At 43.0% G+C, this 15,672-nt stretch overlaps 1 protein-coding gene across 3 annotated transcripts in view; it reads right to left on the bottom strand.

The window, feature by feature from the left end:
- tgfbr3 (transforming growth factor beta receptor 3) overlaps positions 1-15,672 on the bottom strand; it is a 116,259-nt gene that overhangs the window by 97,780 nt on the left and 2,807 nt on the right. The gene's annotated exons all lie outside the window — the stretch shown is intronic.

Genomic DNA, 15,672 nt, shown 5'->3' with positions numbered 1-15,672 from the left:
TGCAAGTGGGAGTTATGAAAGAATTCAACCAATAATGAACGCGCTTTGCAAGTCCAATCCAAAAATCATCCTGGCCAAACTTCTAAATTTTTGTTTGTTCATTTCAAAATGCTGTAGTCAGAGTTTCAGATTTTGCATGAAATGACAGCAAACAATCTTTGAATGGACGTGCAAGATCAGCTTATTTTCTTTAAAAATATTACATAGACAATAGTGAATAAATGCCGGAGTAGGCCATTCGGCCCATTCGAGTAGGCCATTCGGCTGTACCTGCATGCTTACTTTCACTGACTGATGAACAAGGACCCCCAGATCCCGTCGTACTCCCCCTTTTCCCAACTTGACTCCATTTAGATAATAATCTGCCTTCCTGTTTTTGCCACCAAAGTGGATAACCTCACACTTATCCACATTAAACTGCATCTGCCATGCATCTGCCCACTGACCCAACCTGTCCAAGTCACCCTGCATCCTCATAGCATCCTCCTCACAGTTCACACTGCCACCCAGCTTTGTGTCATCTGAAAATTTACTAACGTTACTTTTAATCCCTTCATCTAAATCATTAATGTATATTGTGATTAGAAAGTAGAGAAAGTAATCAGAACCCTGAATAGATTGAGGATAATAACCATGGCCTCACACTGAGTTACAGAGCACAATTTTGACTGCCTTAGAGATCTGAAATGGAGACTTAATCCCATCCCCAAACGGCAACAGACCACAAACACACTAATAGTTCCATGGTTTCCTGTTGAATTCGCAGAAATGCCGAAATATAAATAAAAGTTTCAACAAGCAGAAACATTCAGCTATACACCACAATTCATGGCCATATCCCATTAAAAATATGGTGGAAAGTGAATGGGTAAAAGGGCAGCTGTTGTGCCGACTGCAGTTTGCATGGAAGGTACTGTGAGAAGGAAAGCAAGTTCTCGTGGAGTTGGTAGAGTGAATCAAGGAGTCAGAGAGAATAATCCACTGGTTAAACTGAAACAGGAGACACGTGGAGGTGACATCCCTTCCCACCTCAAGGAGCCCAAACAATCCTTGTCGAGAGGCAGCAATTCTCTTGCACTTCTAATCTAATGCCTTGCATTCAATGCTCCAATTTGGATGAAGCGTTTGTGGAAAAGTGGATGAATAGTTGTAGCTGTTACCAGGCAACTAAACCATCCTGCCAATAACTAGAGAATAGTACGGAGCTACTATCTACCTAATTGGAGACCCTCCGACCATCTTTGAACAAGCTTTACTGGACTTTATCTTGCACTAAACGTTATTCACGTTATTCCCTTTATCGTGTATTTGTACACTGTTGATGACTCAATTGAAATAATGTATCTTCTTTCCGCTGACTGGTTAGCTTACCTCGGTACACGTGACAATAAACTAAACTCAATAAACTAAACTCAAACACCCATTCGTTCCACTGGTTAATCTGTCATTTCAATTTTCCGTCTCACTGCTCACTGTCCCAATAAACCTAATGCAGGTTCGAGGAACATCATCTCATCTTCCAACTAGGCACAAATCAGCCCTTGGGACTCAATAATGAATTCAACAATTTCAGATAACCAGCTTTTCCTGTGTGTATATTTACTAGGCTATTAGGATTTATATTAGGATACAAGTGATTAATCTACAAAGACAGGTCAATAGTCAGGCGTCAAGAATGTTTAATTGTCACGTGCACCAGCATCGGAACAATTAAATTTAATTTTACTCTCACCAGTTGCTGCCTGACCAGCATTGTTTTCCTATTCCCTTTCATCAAATTGCTCAGCACATATTCTACACCTTCCTACCACTTTAACCAAGCTTTTGATGATTTGCCATAAAACTCCCTTCATGAATTTAAAGTTAAATCTAAACCTGCAAATGAAGTACCGTATTATAGGTGCTAAGGAAGGATTGGCGGTCAGACATCTCTGACCTCTTTGCATCCACTTCCTTCCTTGAGCACTATCCATTCTACTCCCTTTTTCTTTTACCATCTAATCTTTATCCCATCCTCCAAAACTACCTGATCCAATAATGGACTTTTTTAAATTCAGTTAGGAGTTAAAATATATCAGGCCAGTCCAGTAAATAGTTACAAAATAGCAGCATTGAAACAGTATTTATCACATCTTATCAAAATATCTTGCAGTATTTTATATTCAGTTATTCATGGTCACTGCCATCTATTTAGCAGCACAGTGACGCAACGGTAGAGTTGCTGCCTTACAGCGCCAGAGACACAGGTTCAATCCTGTGCTGTCTGTATGGAGTTTGTACGTTCTCAGTGACCACACAAGTTTACTCTGGGTGCTCAGTTTTCCTCCCACATTCCAAAAATATGCAGGTTTGTAGGCGAATTGGCTTCGGTAAATTGGCCTGTGCGTAGGATAGAACAGTGTACGGAGTGAACGGTTAATATGGATGCAGTGGACCGAATGGCCTGTTTCCACACTGCATCTCCAAAACTATGCAAACAAAACAGCTGAGTTCCATAGTTAGTTTGGTTTTGGTAGTGCTTGCAAAGGAAGGAATGTTAAAAAGTACACCAAGAGAATTTCCTGCTCTTGTTCAAATAACACTGGATTGTTTGAGGATACTTGTACAGTCAGGAGCAGTCACACTTTGATGTCTCCACACCAAGACAGTATCTTGAATAAAACAGCATTCTTTCAGCACCACACTGGGGCTGCCAGTCATGAATTTAACTTGCTGCCACCTAGAATTTTGTAATTTTCTTTTAATGTTCCTTCTTGCCAAATGTTCATAAAAAGTGAGAACATGAGGTCCTGCATGTAACTGCATGTAATTCAAGACCATCATCCGCAAACTAAGCATGCAAATTGTTAATCTCAGCAATTCAGTATTGGTTAGTACAAAGGTAAATTTAAACTCTTTCGTTACTTCACGCATCCTGCCATAAATGTCAGCAAATATAAAGAAGCAATTAAAAACAAACATTTCTAAATTAAAAGATAAGAGTTGTCAGACCATTTATAAGTACTTCAGGGCTCTCGCTTAACTTTTTTTTCCCTGTTGCCAGCTGGGTAACCTTGGCAGCTTTTTAGGTTGCCAAATGACAGTTTAGAAGGTCATGACGCGTGCTATAATGTGTCAGACGAAGTGCATAGTTACCAGTCGGAATTATACTCAATGAAGCATTCACATATTATTTCTGCTTCAAATAAAGTCACAAACTAAACATATTCACCAATCAAGACATGATATATCCCACAATGACATGCAGCAAAATTATAAGACAGTATCTCAACTCTTTCTACACATTGCAATTAATGCAATTTCTATTAGTTCTTTCCACTTCCAAACTAAAATGTGGTTGGATTATTCAGCGTATGATCAACCTGTGTCAATAAATCCTGGACCATGGTAACATATATGCGTACGTATAGTTGTGAATGTTGCTCATTAAATAACTACAGTACTGATACTCCATATTAAGAGCATTGATTTGCCGTTAAAATGAATTCTGTAATAACGTGTTAATGGTAGCAGTGACAATCGAACACTGCAGTTTTAATGTTTCACGTGTTCACAATTTAATTAATCCATCTTTATGGATTAAAACAGATAATAACATTGGGAATTAAAACACATTTGATTGCATTCTGTTATCAAACAGTCAATGTTCGCTCTGACGACATTTCCAGCTCAATTGGGTCAGGGAGGGGGGTGTGTGTGAATCAGTGCGGGGTGGATAGATGGCGGGGGGGGGGGGGGGGGGGGGGGGGGTTAGAAGGCAGTCGGTGCAGAATGGATGGATTGAGGTAGGTGAATTAGTAAATGTTGGTTGGAGTAGATAAAATTGTGAGGGGAGAGCACGAGGGGTGTCAGTGGTCTTGAATGGGGGGGTTCAGTACGGGATGGATAGGGGTAGACAAAGGTGCTGGAGAAACTCAGCGGGTGAGGCAGCATCTATGGAGCGAAAGAAATTGGCAACGTTTCGGGTCGAGACCCTTCTTCAGACTGTTCCCCCCATTCTTCTTGAATGGGAGGATCAGTGCAGGATGGATGGGGGGGGGGGGGAAGATCAGCGCAGGATGAATGGGGGGGGAACGGCCGCGATAGCGGCTCCATCGCCCTCTCCCTCCCTCCACTCGGCCTCGGCGTGCGGGAGGGTTTGTTTTGAAAGCGCCGTTAGCGGGTTTGCAAGCAGCAGCCGCGATTATGGCGGGCGGGGTGCAGGAGGAGGAGGAGATGGAGCCGCTATCGCGGCCGCTGCTGCTACTGTTCGGGGCCCGTCATTCGCTCTGACCCTTCCTCACCCCGCACCTAGTATCTTTCCCACGCAATACAGCCGTCACTGCCGACACAAAACGTTGTGTTCCTTTTCTCCAGAGATGCTGCCTGACCCGCGGAGTTACTCCAGTTTTTTGTGTCTATCTTCGGTACAAACCAGTGTCTGGTTGCCAAGCCGGGCAAAATGACTCGGTGTTTAATTTGCCCAGCGGCGCTTTGAGTGGTCAGTGGCACCCGGGCAACCGCTAATTTCGAGCCCTGTATTTAGGTGTAAATAATAATTTAAAGAGTGAACACTGTGCTAATAAAATGTGGAAAACCAACTACCCAGGGCAGATAGAAGTAACCAGTGGTTCTGAAGAGAATGGGATCAATTGTAGGCCGTTTCTACCGAACTCTTTCTTGAGAACATTTCATGATTCTGCAAGCTTGCAGCAGAGTTAGGCTAGCGTAAAAAAATCTGACTTTTGAGTTATCTTAACAATATAAATTAATACTGAGATTTATTTTGCATACTAACTTCAATTTTGTTGTACATTGATAAAAATGGGAAAAATTCCACTGAGGTAACATCAGTATTGAATGCCTGTGCAGCACACACTGGCTATACTGTAAATCTCTTTATTGTTTTTTTTGGCTAGCCTTTGGTTAATTGTATCATGTGGTCATCTCAAGCAAAATTGTGGTTTTAATTGATCGATTGATCATGAATTGAATAAATTAAGATAACTATGTGGGTCAGGCTAAATTTTGGAAGGAGGATCAGACATCCCACATTTGATCTGTTACGCATTTTTGAATCATATAATTAGTTAAAACTGTTTGTTATCCCATTGTCAAATTTTACAACCCTATTGTGCATCTCAAACCTGAAAATCTTTTCCAGTTCTTGTCATGAAAAACAAAAGCTTTTTTAAAATTGAAAAGCACAGATGAAAAACAAACAAAAGCATCGCAGAAAGTTATTTTCTCCAAATCTGACACGAACACACAGCTGCCACAGAACTAATATAAAACATATGTCCAACCACTAAAAAACAAAGAACATAGGTCTGAACCCCTGATGTCCTATTACATCATGATTAAATGTGCGACTAGCATTCTCTTAAAATGGAAAAGTTTCATTAACAAAAAATTCAGAATATCTTTCTGAACTCACTCTTTGGATGTGAATAAAATGTAAATGGATCATAAAAGTTTTACAATGCATTGGAACTTAAAATTGCTCATTTACAACAATTAATATTTAAATTTACTGTCTAAACGGATCAGCGGGAAGTTACAAAGGAACATTTCAGATTGCCTGCAACTTGTTGATGTGGGCACTGCAAAGTAATCATTACAAATGCTCATACCCATTTCATCAATTTAACTATAATTTCCAAGGTATTGCTTAGTTCACAGGAAAAAAAAAACTATTACCAGCAGATGGCACCCACAGCACTGGAACTCGTGGCCAATTTAAAAGTGCTTTTGTTTTTATGAAAAGTATAATATATGGTTGTTGGTATGGGAATCAGCCGGGATAGTCATTAAACCACAATGACATGAAATGCCATGCCGTAGTGTAATTTAAATTTACATAATTATTTAATCAGAAGAGTAAACCAAAACTTTGCAAAATCCTTCTATTAAAATAGCACCCTTTTATGAACCTCATCACAGGGAGCCAAGCAAGAGGTATCCAATGTACATTCCAGTGAACAGCTGACTGAGAACTGGCAAACTTATAAGGTACAAAATACCAATCCACTCCTTATTTTCACATATTCATTGCCTCCAGTCCAAATTTGGCAGTCTTCTTTTAAACAATATTGCAGCAGAATTTTTGACAGCATTATAAATTGAAGATAACAAAAATAACTAGTAAGATTTGTAGTCAATTTATTATACAATCCATTTTTGCGCTGCTGCAAAGCAGCTTAAGATGCACAAAAGAATGGTGGAATAACTGGCTCCCATTGAAAATAAAGCCGTTCCCAGCTTGTGCTAAGAAATGACTGCCCAGGGAAATCCGTTTTTCCATACAATCCAATGTGCTTCTTTGACACTGATCTTAGTGCCAATCAACATTACCATGAAGGAGGGCATAACCAGCTGCACATCACGATTCACAGATAGTCAAAAGTGAACAGATGCAGTATAATTGTGATCCATAACTCTTGATTAGTTCATGTTCTAGCAGAATTAGGCCATTCGGCCCATCAAGACCACTCCACTCAATCATGGCTAATCTATTTTTCCCTCATTTGCCTCTCCCTATAATCCCCATCACCTTTACTAATCAAGAATCTTTCAATCTCTGCCTTAAAAATATCTATTGACTTGGCCTCCACCGCCGACTGTGGTAATGAATTCCATAGATTCAACATCCTCCGACTAAAAAAGTCCTCCTCATCTCCTTTCTAAAGGCACGTCCTATTATTCTGAGGCTATGGCCTCTGGTCCTAGCCTCTCCCACTAATGGAAACATCCTGAAGTGTCTCGATCGAAAATGTCACCCATTCCTTTTCTCCAGAGATGCTGCCTGTCCGACTGAGTTACTCCAGCATTTTGTGTCTATCTTCAGTGGAAACATCCTCTCCACATTCACTCCACTCCACTCTATCCAGGCCTTTCAGATTAGTAAGGGCATCAAAGATTAGGGGGAGAAGTTAGGAGAATGCGAAGAAAGGGAAAGATTGTTGAGCCATGATGGAATGGTGGGATAATCACGACGGGCCGAATGACTTAATTCTGCTTCTATGCCTTATGAATTTATGAACTTATAACTGATTTGCTACACTGCATCAGACAATTCCAATATGCCTACACCACCTGAAATCTATTACATTGAGAGCATCAACAAATATTTAAAGTGGTTTGATCCTTCCTAAAACATTTTGGCAATGATGTGCCAGAATGAGAGAGGTATTTTTGTTCTCTCTTGCTGCACGTTTCTGTACACTAAAGCTAGGACCTTTGCCTTAACATTGCCCTCTTGAGTTTTATAACACAAAACAAAATTGAACCATGTTGGATCTAATTCAACACAGCACATTTCACAGGTCCCTTGGAATTTTGTTCTGCACAGCATCTCTAATCCAATCACATCACCTACTCTCACAAAGTAGTTTACACTTTAAAAAAAATCTGTTTTATTAGCAACCATAAAACAAGCACAGGGAAATGGTATCCAATGAGCACTTTGTCATAATGTTACTTAATGGATTAGAGCACTTCATTCGGTTTCTCTATGTTTAGGACGCAGTCGAATTGCAACTTGGATAATCCAACTTTCATAATCACAGCACAACACTTGTGTACTTCAAAAATTAGAGAAATGTATCTGGTACTTAAGGGTTCACTAAGCAACAGTTCTGCCCATTAAAAAAAAAAAACTTTTCAAAAGTCTTAGCTCATTTATAGCAATCCAACCCGAGTCAAAAGATTGTACATTCAATTATTTCTTTCGGAAGGAAACAAAATCCAATTTTTATGCCCTGTCAATATCTTTTCTGCAACAAATTACATTTTCTCATTACTAGTTTAAGTACCTGAAGTAATCAAATCATAATAGGTGTTGTATCACATGGGACTAGAGGCCCTAAAGTGCTTTGGACATGTTGAGAATATGAAAGTAGTTTATCTCAGACCATGCAGTACACTAACTTCTCAATCTACATATTTAAAGAAAAGCCAATGCCAGGGGGAAAATATAACTGGACCACCTGAAAACAGTAATGGCAAGTCCTCCTCATTTCATTTGCAGTGTATCTGGCCTGGATGAGATAATATTTAGGGTCAGTTGGACAGCAAACCTGGACACTCAGACTACAATTTAAGAAAAGTGAAAACACTGATCGTTACTTCCAAAATGATATTCCAAACAATTAATACAAATTGACACCTACTAATCCCAAGTGACCAATTTCCAAGTAAATGCCAAGTAATCATCAAATCATAAAACTATGAAACTCAGTGTTGACACAACAACTCAAATTGGGGCAGCAGGAATTAGTGCCATTGATTCATATTTATGTTAATTCAAGACATTGATGTAAGCCACACTTCAGGTGTGGAGACCCTAAAACCAATTTAGACATCTTTGAAGTCTTACGAACCACCTCCAATAGTTGTCAAAACTGTTGAAATTATTAGTCTGAAGAAAGGTTTCTCCAGAGATGCTGCCTGATCCGCTGAGTTACTCCAGTTTGTTGCACTGTCTTCGGTGCAAACCAGCATCTGCAGTTCCTCCCTGCACGAAATTATTAACTGATGGGCAAATGCATGCAAACGGCTCGCACACACTTCGGCTTAGATGCAAGTTACTCTTACACACTGTTCTCCCAGCCCCACGTTCAGCTTAGGTGCATCGCAAACAGCATGTGCATACATACTATTAAGGAATGTGTCAAGGTTTTCATTCCAATGCTAATCAAATGAACCACGTGAATAAAGGGACTCACCTAAGAAAACTTCACACGGTGGCACGTTGGTGAGACATGGAGGGAGCAGCGACAGGGGAGATAGATCCCTTCTCTTCTGCCTGCGTTGCTTGCTCTGCGAGGGTCGGTGCTGCAAGTATGGCTGGAGACTGCTGCTCTGCTGCTCTGCTCTGCTGCTGCACCGCACAAGCTGTCAAACCCGGGCAGCGGACAACACGCTCGCAGGCCCAGCACTCCGCTCTGTAGGGACTTCAAGGAGTAGTGGGTGGGACGGGAGCAAGAGGTAGGGGCCCGCCACTATATACACACACACACGGCGAGTGTACGTCGGCTTCCTCTGCCGATGCCGCACACAGATCTGCCGCCGTGCAGCTGCAGCTGCAGCAGCCCCTCCTCCTCCTCCGTCGTCGTCGCCTCGCGAAGCTCCAACCGTCCTCCGCGAGCAGCACTCCCGCCCTCACTGCGCATGCTCCGCCCCGGCCGCTGAAGCCCCGCCCCTAACCCACCCCGCAAATTGGACGGCGCATGTGGTGGGGGTGGAGGCGGGGACAACGCGCTTGACAGACAGGCGCTGGAAACAAACAGCGGGGATTTGCAACAGGATTGGGGACGTGGTGTCTTCTTGACACCAACGATGATCTTTGCCTGACACTGTCTGAAGAAGGGTCTCGACCCTAAACATCACCCATTCCTTCTCTCCACAGATGCTGCCTATCCAGCTGAGTTACTCCAGCATTTTGTATCCAGCTCGGGGTAAAAAAGGTTCCTTATCCTCACCTACAAAGCCCTCCACCATCTGCCCCCCCCCATATCTCACTGACCTCCTCTTTCCCTACCAACCCTCACGGTCCCTCAGATCCACATCAGCCGGTCTCCTCTCCATCCACAAGTCCAACCTCCCCAGTTTTGGGGACAGAGCCTTCTCCAGGGCAGCTCCCAGGCGCTGGAACTCCCTCCCCCAACTGATCCGCAATTCCGTGTCCCTCACCATCTTCCAGTCCCGCCTCAAGACCCATCTCTTCACCTCTGCCTATCCTTAGCCCTATGTCCCCCTCCCTTTTCATCTGTGCATTAATTGCCTCATATTGTGTTTTGAATTGAATTCTGTCTTTACTTTGTGTACTAGTCATGTCTCTACTATTTATTTCATTCCCCTTACATGTTTTTCCTCTACCTGCTAAATTTTTGTAAGGTGTCCTTGAGACTCTTGAAAGGCGCCCATAAATAAAATTTATTATTATTATTATTATTATTAAACCAGCATCTGCAGTTCTTTCCTGCACATTTCTTGATCTGTATCTCTTTTGATCTCTTACAATTCCTTATCTCTGTAATTCCCTCTCCCCTGACAGTCTGAAGAAGGGTTTCGACCCGAACGTCACCCATTCTTTCTATCCAGAGATGCTGCCTGTCCCGCTGAGTTACTACAGCATTTTGTGTCTATCTGAAGGGATTTGCAACAGAATTGGGAACACAGTGCCTGACACTGTCTTAAGAAGGGCCTGGACCCGAAACAACACCCATTCCTTCTCCTCACAGATGCTGCCTGACCCGTTGAGTTATTCCAGCATTTTGTGTCTGTCTTCGGTGTAAACCACCATCTGCAGTTCCTTCGTACAGGGGCTAATTTTAGCAGGAATTAAAACGCCTGGAACTCAATCATCTCCTCCGATTTTAAGGGAAGGATTTAGGCTTTTCTACACAGTTCAGATGGAGGAAAGAAACGGGGAGGAAAATATCCCGAGGAAAGGATGGAGGGATCCGTAGGAAGGAACTGCAGATGCTAGTTTACACCGAAGATAGACACAAAATGCAGGAGTATCTCAGTGGGACAGGCAAAAAATCTGGAGAGAAGGAATGGATGACGTTTCGGTTCGGAGGTCTGAAGAAGGGTCTCGACCCGAAACGTCACCCATTCCTTCTCTCCAGAGATTCTGCCTGTCCCGCGGCATTTTGTGTCTAACTGGGGATAGAGGATGTTTTGAAACAAGCATGGGAAGTGAGAGACTTGTCTAATGGGGCGGGTTCCCTGTGCTGTTGCAGGGATATTAAATTCGAGCTCATACGGAAGGAAGCATGCGACCCATGGAGTGGTGTTCTTGACAGTTCTGTGGGGGGTTTTCCCCCCAGCCAATGTGATATTTCCGAAAAGTAACGAAATTATCAGTAGACAAGAATCAGTATTGCGCGATGCTTCGGTCTCAGACAGGGCGCTTGGAAATACTTAAACACGTTGACATTTTTAAACCACAAAAAGGATCTTACTTTGAAGGTTAGGAGGTTAACAAATTAGATTGAGCAAAACAAAAGCCATCTATTTTTGATACAAGACTATCAGCTATATGAAATAATTGAAATAAACACTCCATGGGGAAAATTTAGCCGTTATCCTTTCGATTATGACTGAAAATTTTGTAAAATTAGTTCGGGTGTAGTCAAATTGATTAGTAAGGGGGTGTCAGGGGTTATGGGGAGGAGAAGGCAGGAGAATGGGGTTAGGAGTGAGATATAGATCAGCCATGTTTGAATGGCGGAGTGGACTTGATGGGCCGAATGGCCTAATTCTGCTCCTATCACTTATGATTTTAAAATCTTATGGTAGTATATTTTGAGAATCATTATTCAATCCGTTTTTTTTTAAATTTTAACTCGTCCTGTCATTTCTGGCCTCACATCCCACCGCCACATCCAGTTGGCGTCAAGCTTCAGACTTGACCAACTTGCATTTCTTTATCCAAGTTGTTGGTTTCAATTAGAAACCACGTTGCTGACACGGCTCTCTTTTCAGCACGTTATATTTCTCCATCGCGTCCTTTCACTTTTTAACAAGTACCTGTCGCCCATGATGTGCCTAGCTTCCTGTCAATTTATAGACTTTATCTTGAATACAACGAATTCGAGTTTAACTAAATACTTACGTATCCATTCTTTGAAATGCATTTTAGAGATCCGTGTATGTAATGTCATAAACATTTCTATAGTATATTCATCATTCTCGGGTTAATATCTTTGAAACTAAGAAGGTTTATAAGATAGGCATTTTCTTCCCGGTTGAAAACTGCTGACCAGATTAGAGAAATTGGTGTTTATTTTTGATAATCAATTCAATTATTTTGCATTTTAGTTTATTGATCCATTTTTGTATAGTTGCTTTTAAAATATGCACCTCCATATAAGGTTCATTTCAGCCTACTGAAATTCCCCAGTGACTCCCTCGCAGCTATAATTAAATGTATATAAAATATACATCTATTTCAGCAATTTAAAAAAAAAGGTTTTCAGTAAAATAGGGTTTCGACCTTAGTTTAGATCTTTGTCTCTGATGCTTTAGGGGTTTCTGCTCTGAACATTGTAAGTGAGTGAATGTAGAGAGGATGTATCCACTAGTGATAGAGTATAGGACCAGAGGCCATAGTCTCAGAATAAAAGAACGTCGTTTTAGAAAGGAGTTGAGGAGAAATTTCTTCAGTCAGTGGGTGGTGAATCTGTGGAATTCATTGTCAGGCGGCCGTGGAGGCCATCATTTGATATTTTAAAGGTGGAGATTTGACAGATTCTTGATTAGTAATGCAGTCAGGGGTTATAGGGAGACGGCAGAAGATTGGGGTAGAGAGGGAAAGATAGATCAGCCGTGATTGAATGGCGGAGTAGACAGACAGAGACTTATGGCGTGGAAACAGGCCCGTCAGCCCAACTTGCCCACACCTGCCATATGTCCCATCTACACTAGTCCCACCTACACTAGTCCCACCTGCCTGCATTTGGCCCATATCCACTCCCCCCTCCCAACCCTGTCCTATCCATGTACCTGTCTAAATCTTTCTTAAACGTTACGATAATGCCTGCCACAACTACCTCCTCCCGCAGCTCGTTCCATGCACCCACCACCCTTCGTGTGAAAAAATTACCCCTTAAGCTCCTATTAAATATTTCCCCCCCTCACCTTAAACCTATGTCCCCTGGTTCTTGATTCTCCTACTCTGGGCAAGAGACTCTGTGCGTCTACCCGATCTATTCCTCCCATGCTAGTGTACGCCTCTATAGTTGTATATCTCTTGCTGGACCGAATGGCTTAATTCTGCTCCTATAACTTAGGAAAGTAACCATCAGTGGTCAAGTCAGAGGGTGCGACATGTGTTGATGTACTCCAGAGACATTTTGTGCACAATTTTATTTGCTGACATTCCAAGGCAGTACTGACAAAACACTGCACTATTGTGTAGGAAAGAACTACAGATGCTGGTTTAAATGGAAAGCTAGACACAAAATGCTGGAGTAACTCAGCAGGACAGGCAGCATCTCTGGAGAGAAGGAATGGGTGACGTTTTGGGTCGAGACCCTTCTTCAGACCATTGTCTTTCGGAAGCCAGGAGCTTAGGAAAGGGGGAGATGAATGAATGAATGAATCTCTTTATTGTCATTGCACATGGTACAACGAAATTTAAAAGTCAATCCCACGGTGCGATTCACAAGAGCAATTTTAAATATATAAGAAAAGGTAAAAATATATACATATTAAAAAAAAATTACAGATAAATAACAATAGCAGCTGAGGTAGAACCATTCAGTTGAATGTGAGTGTTATTTCTTATTTTGCATTGTTAAGTTCACGTATGGCTATGGGGTAGAAGCTGTCTCTGAGTCTGTTTGTGCGAGTTTTGAAAGACCTGTACCGCCTGCCAGAGGGCAGCAGGTGGAACAGGTTGTGTCCAGGGTGGGAAGGGTCCTTCAGGATGTTGGCTGCCCTGCCAAGACAGCGAGAGCTGAAGATGTCCTTCAGGGAAGGCAGTGGGCAGCCAGTGATTTTTTGTGCAGTGTTGATGACCCTTTGAAGGGCTTTCCTGTCCGCTGCAGAGCAGCTGGCATACCATGTGGTTATACAGTACGCCAGCACACTCTCGATGGAGCAGCGGTAGAAGGACACCAGCAGCTTCTCCTCCAGGTTGTTTTTCCTGAGGATCCTCAGAAAGTAGAGTCGCTGCTGGGCCTTCTTGACTGCTGTGGTGGTGTTTGTAGTCCAGGAGAGATCCTCCGTAATTTGTGTGCCCAGGAATCTGAAGTCTGAGACCCTTTCCACACAGTCCCCATTGATGAATAGGGGTTTGGGGGCTGCACTGTTCTTACGGAAGTCTATGATAATTTCCTTTGTTTTTGTGGTATTTAGGATGAGGTTGTTGTCTGAACACCACGCTGCCAGTCTTTGGACTTCCTCCCTGTAGGCTGTCTCATCTCCTCCTGAGATACGTCCAACCGCAGTCGTGTCGTCCGCAAACTTGACGATGGTGTTGGTGGAGTGGGCGGGGGCATAATCGTGGGTGTCGAGGGCGTAGAGGAGGGGGCTCAACACACAGCCCTGTGGGGAGCCGGTGCTGAGTGTGATGGGGGTGGAGAGGTGATGGCCCAGTCTCACGGTCTGGGGGCGGTTATACAGAAAGTCCTTGATCCAGAGGCAGATGGGTTGGGAGAGTCCTAAATCCATGAGTTTGGTGACCAGTCTGCTGGGGATGATGGTATTGAAGGCGGAGCTAAAGTCAATGAAAAGCATCCTCACATAGCTCCCCTGGTGTTCGAGGTGGGTCAGTGCAGTGTGAAGAGCAGTAGCGATGGCATCCTCAGTGGACCTATTTGCTCTGTAGGCAAACTGGTGTGGATCGAAGGTGGGCGGGAGGCTGGCTTTGATGTGCTGCTGGACCAGCCTCTCGAAACACTTCATGATGACTGGTGTGAGAGCGACCGGTCGGTAGTCGTTAAGGCCGCTGATAACAGGCTTTTTTGGTAGTGGGATGATTGTGGCCGACTTCAGGCATGGTGGGATGATGGATTTGGACAGGGACAGGTTGAAGATTTTCGTGAAGACCTCGGAGAGCTGGTCTGCACATTCCTTCAGAACCCTTCCTGTCACGCAACGAGACCTGGGTGTCATGGTACACCAGTCATTAAAAGTAGGCATGCAGGTGCAGCAGGCAGTGAAGAAGGCGAATGGTATGTTAGCATTCATAGCAAAAAGATTTGAGTATAGGAGCAGGGAGGTTCTACTGCAGTTGTACAGGGTCTTGGTGAGACCACACCTAGAGTATTGCGTACAGTTTTGGTCTCCCAATCTGAGGAAAGACATTCTTGCCATAGAGGGAGTACAGAGAAGGTTCACCAGACTGATTCCTGGGATCTCAGGACTTTCATATGAAGAAAGACTGGATAGACTCGGTTTGTAATCTCTAGAATTTAGAAGATTGAGGGGGGATCTTATAGAAGCTTACAAAATTCGTAAGGGGTTGGACAGGCTAGATGCAGGAAGATTGTTCCCGATGTTGGGGAAGTCCAGAACAAGGGATCACAGTTTAAGGATAAGGGGGAAATCTTTTAGGACCGAGATGAGGAAAACATTTTTCACACAGAGAGTGGTGAATCTGTGGAATTCTCTGCCACAGAAGGTAGTTGAGGCCAATTCATTGGCTATATTTAAGAGGGAGTTAGATGTGGCCCTTGTGGCTAAAGGGATCAGGGGGTATGGAGAGAAGGCAGGTACAGGATACTGAGTTGGATGATCAGCCATGATCATATTGAATGGCGGCTCGAAGGGCCGAATGGCCTACTCCTGTACCTATTTTCTGTTTTCTATGTAAGCCACTTCAAAAGCAGTCACCGTATGCCCCTCCCTGGGGTGGGACTCAAAACACGATATGGTACCATTTCCAAAAGTTGGAGAGTTATTTAAACTATCCTGACTCATTAATTACGCCGCAACCAATATTAACAAACTGTTAAACCACAAATCTCTACGAGTTTAATGGACTTGCATTTTCGACTTTGCGACTTAACAAGGGTTGGATTTCTCCGGATCAGGAAAGGAGCTTAGAAATAAAAGTATTTCTCTTTACTGCTCACATCCACAATCTGGTGTTCATCGTTTACTCAACCTCAGCCTCCACCTGGTGCCTTTAATGCTCGCCGTTTCCTCAGACGCTGCGGAGGGGGTTGAAAGAGATTA

Source organism: Amblyraja radiata, chromosome 10 (genome assembly GCF_010909765.2).
Source record: "Amblyraja radiata isolate CabotCenter1 chromosome 10, sAmbRad1.1.pri, whole genome shotgun sequence".
NCBI classification, from domain to species: Eukaryota; Metazoa; Chordata; class Chondrichthyes; order Rajiformes; family Rajidae; genus Amblyraja; species Amblyraja radiata.
This window is presented reverse-complemented; position numbering and strand designations above follow the sequence as displayed.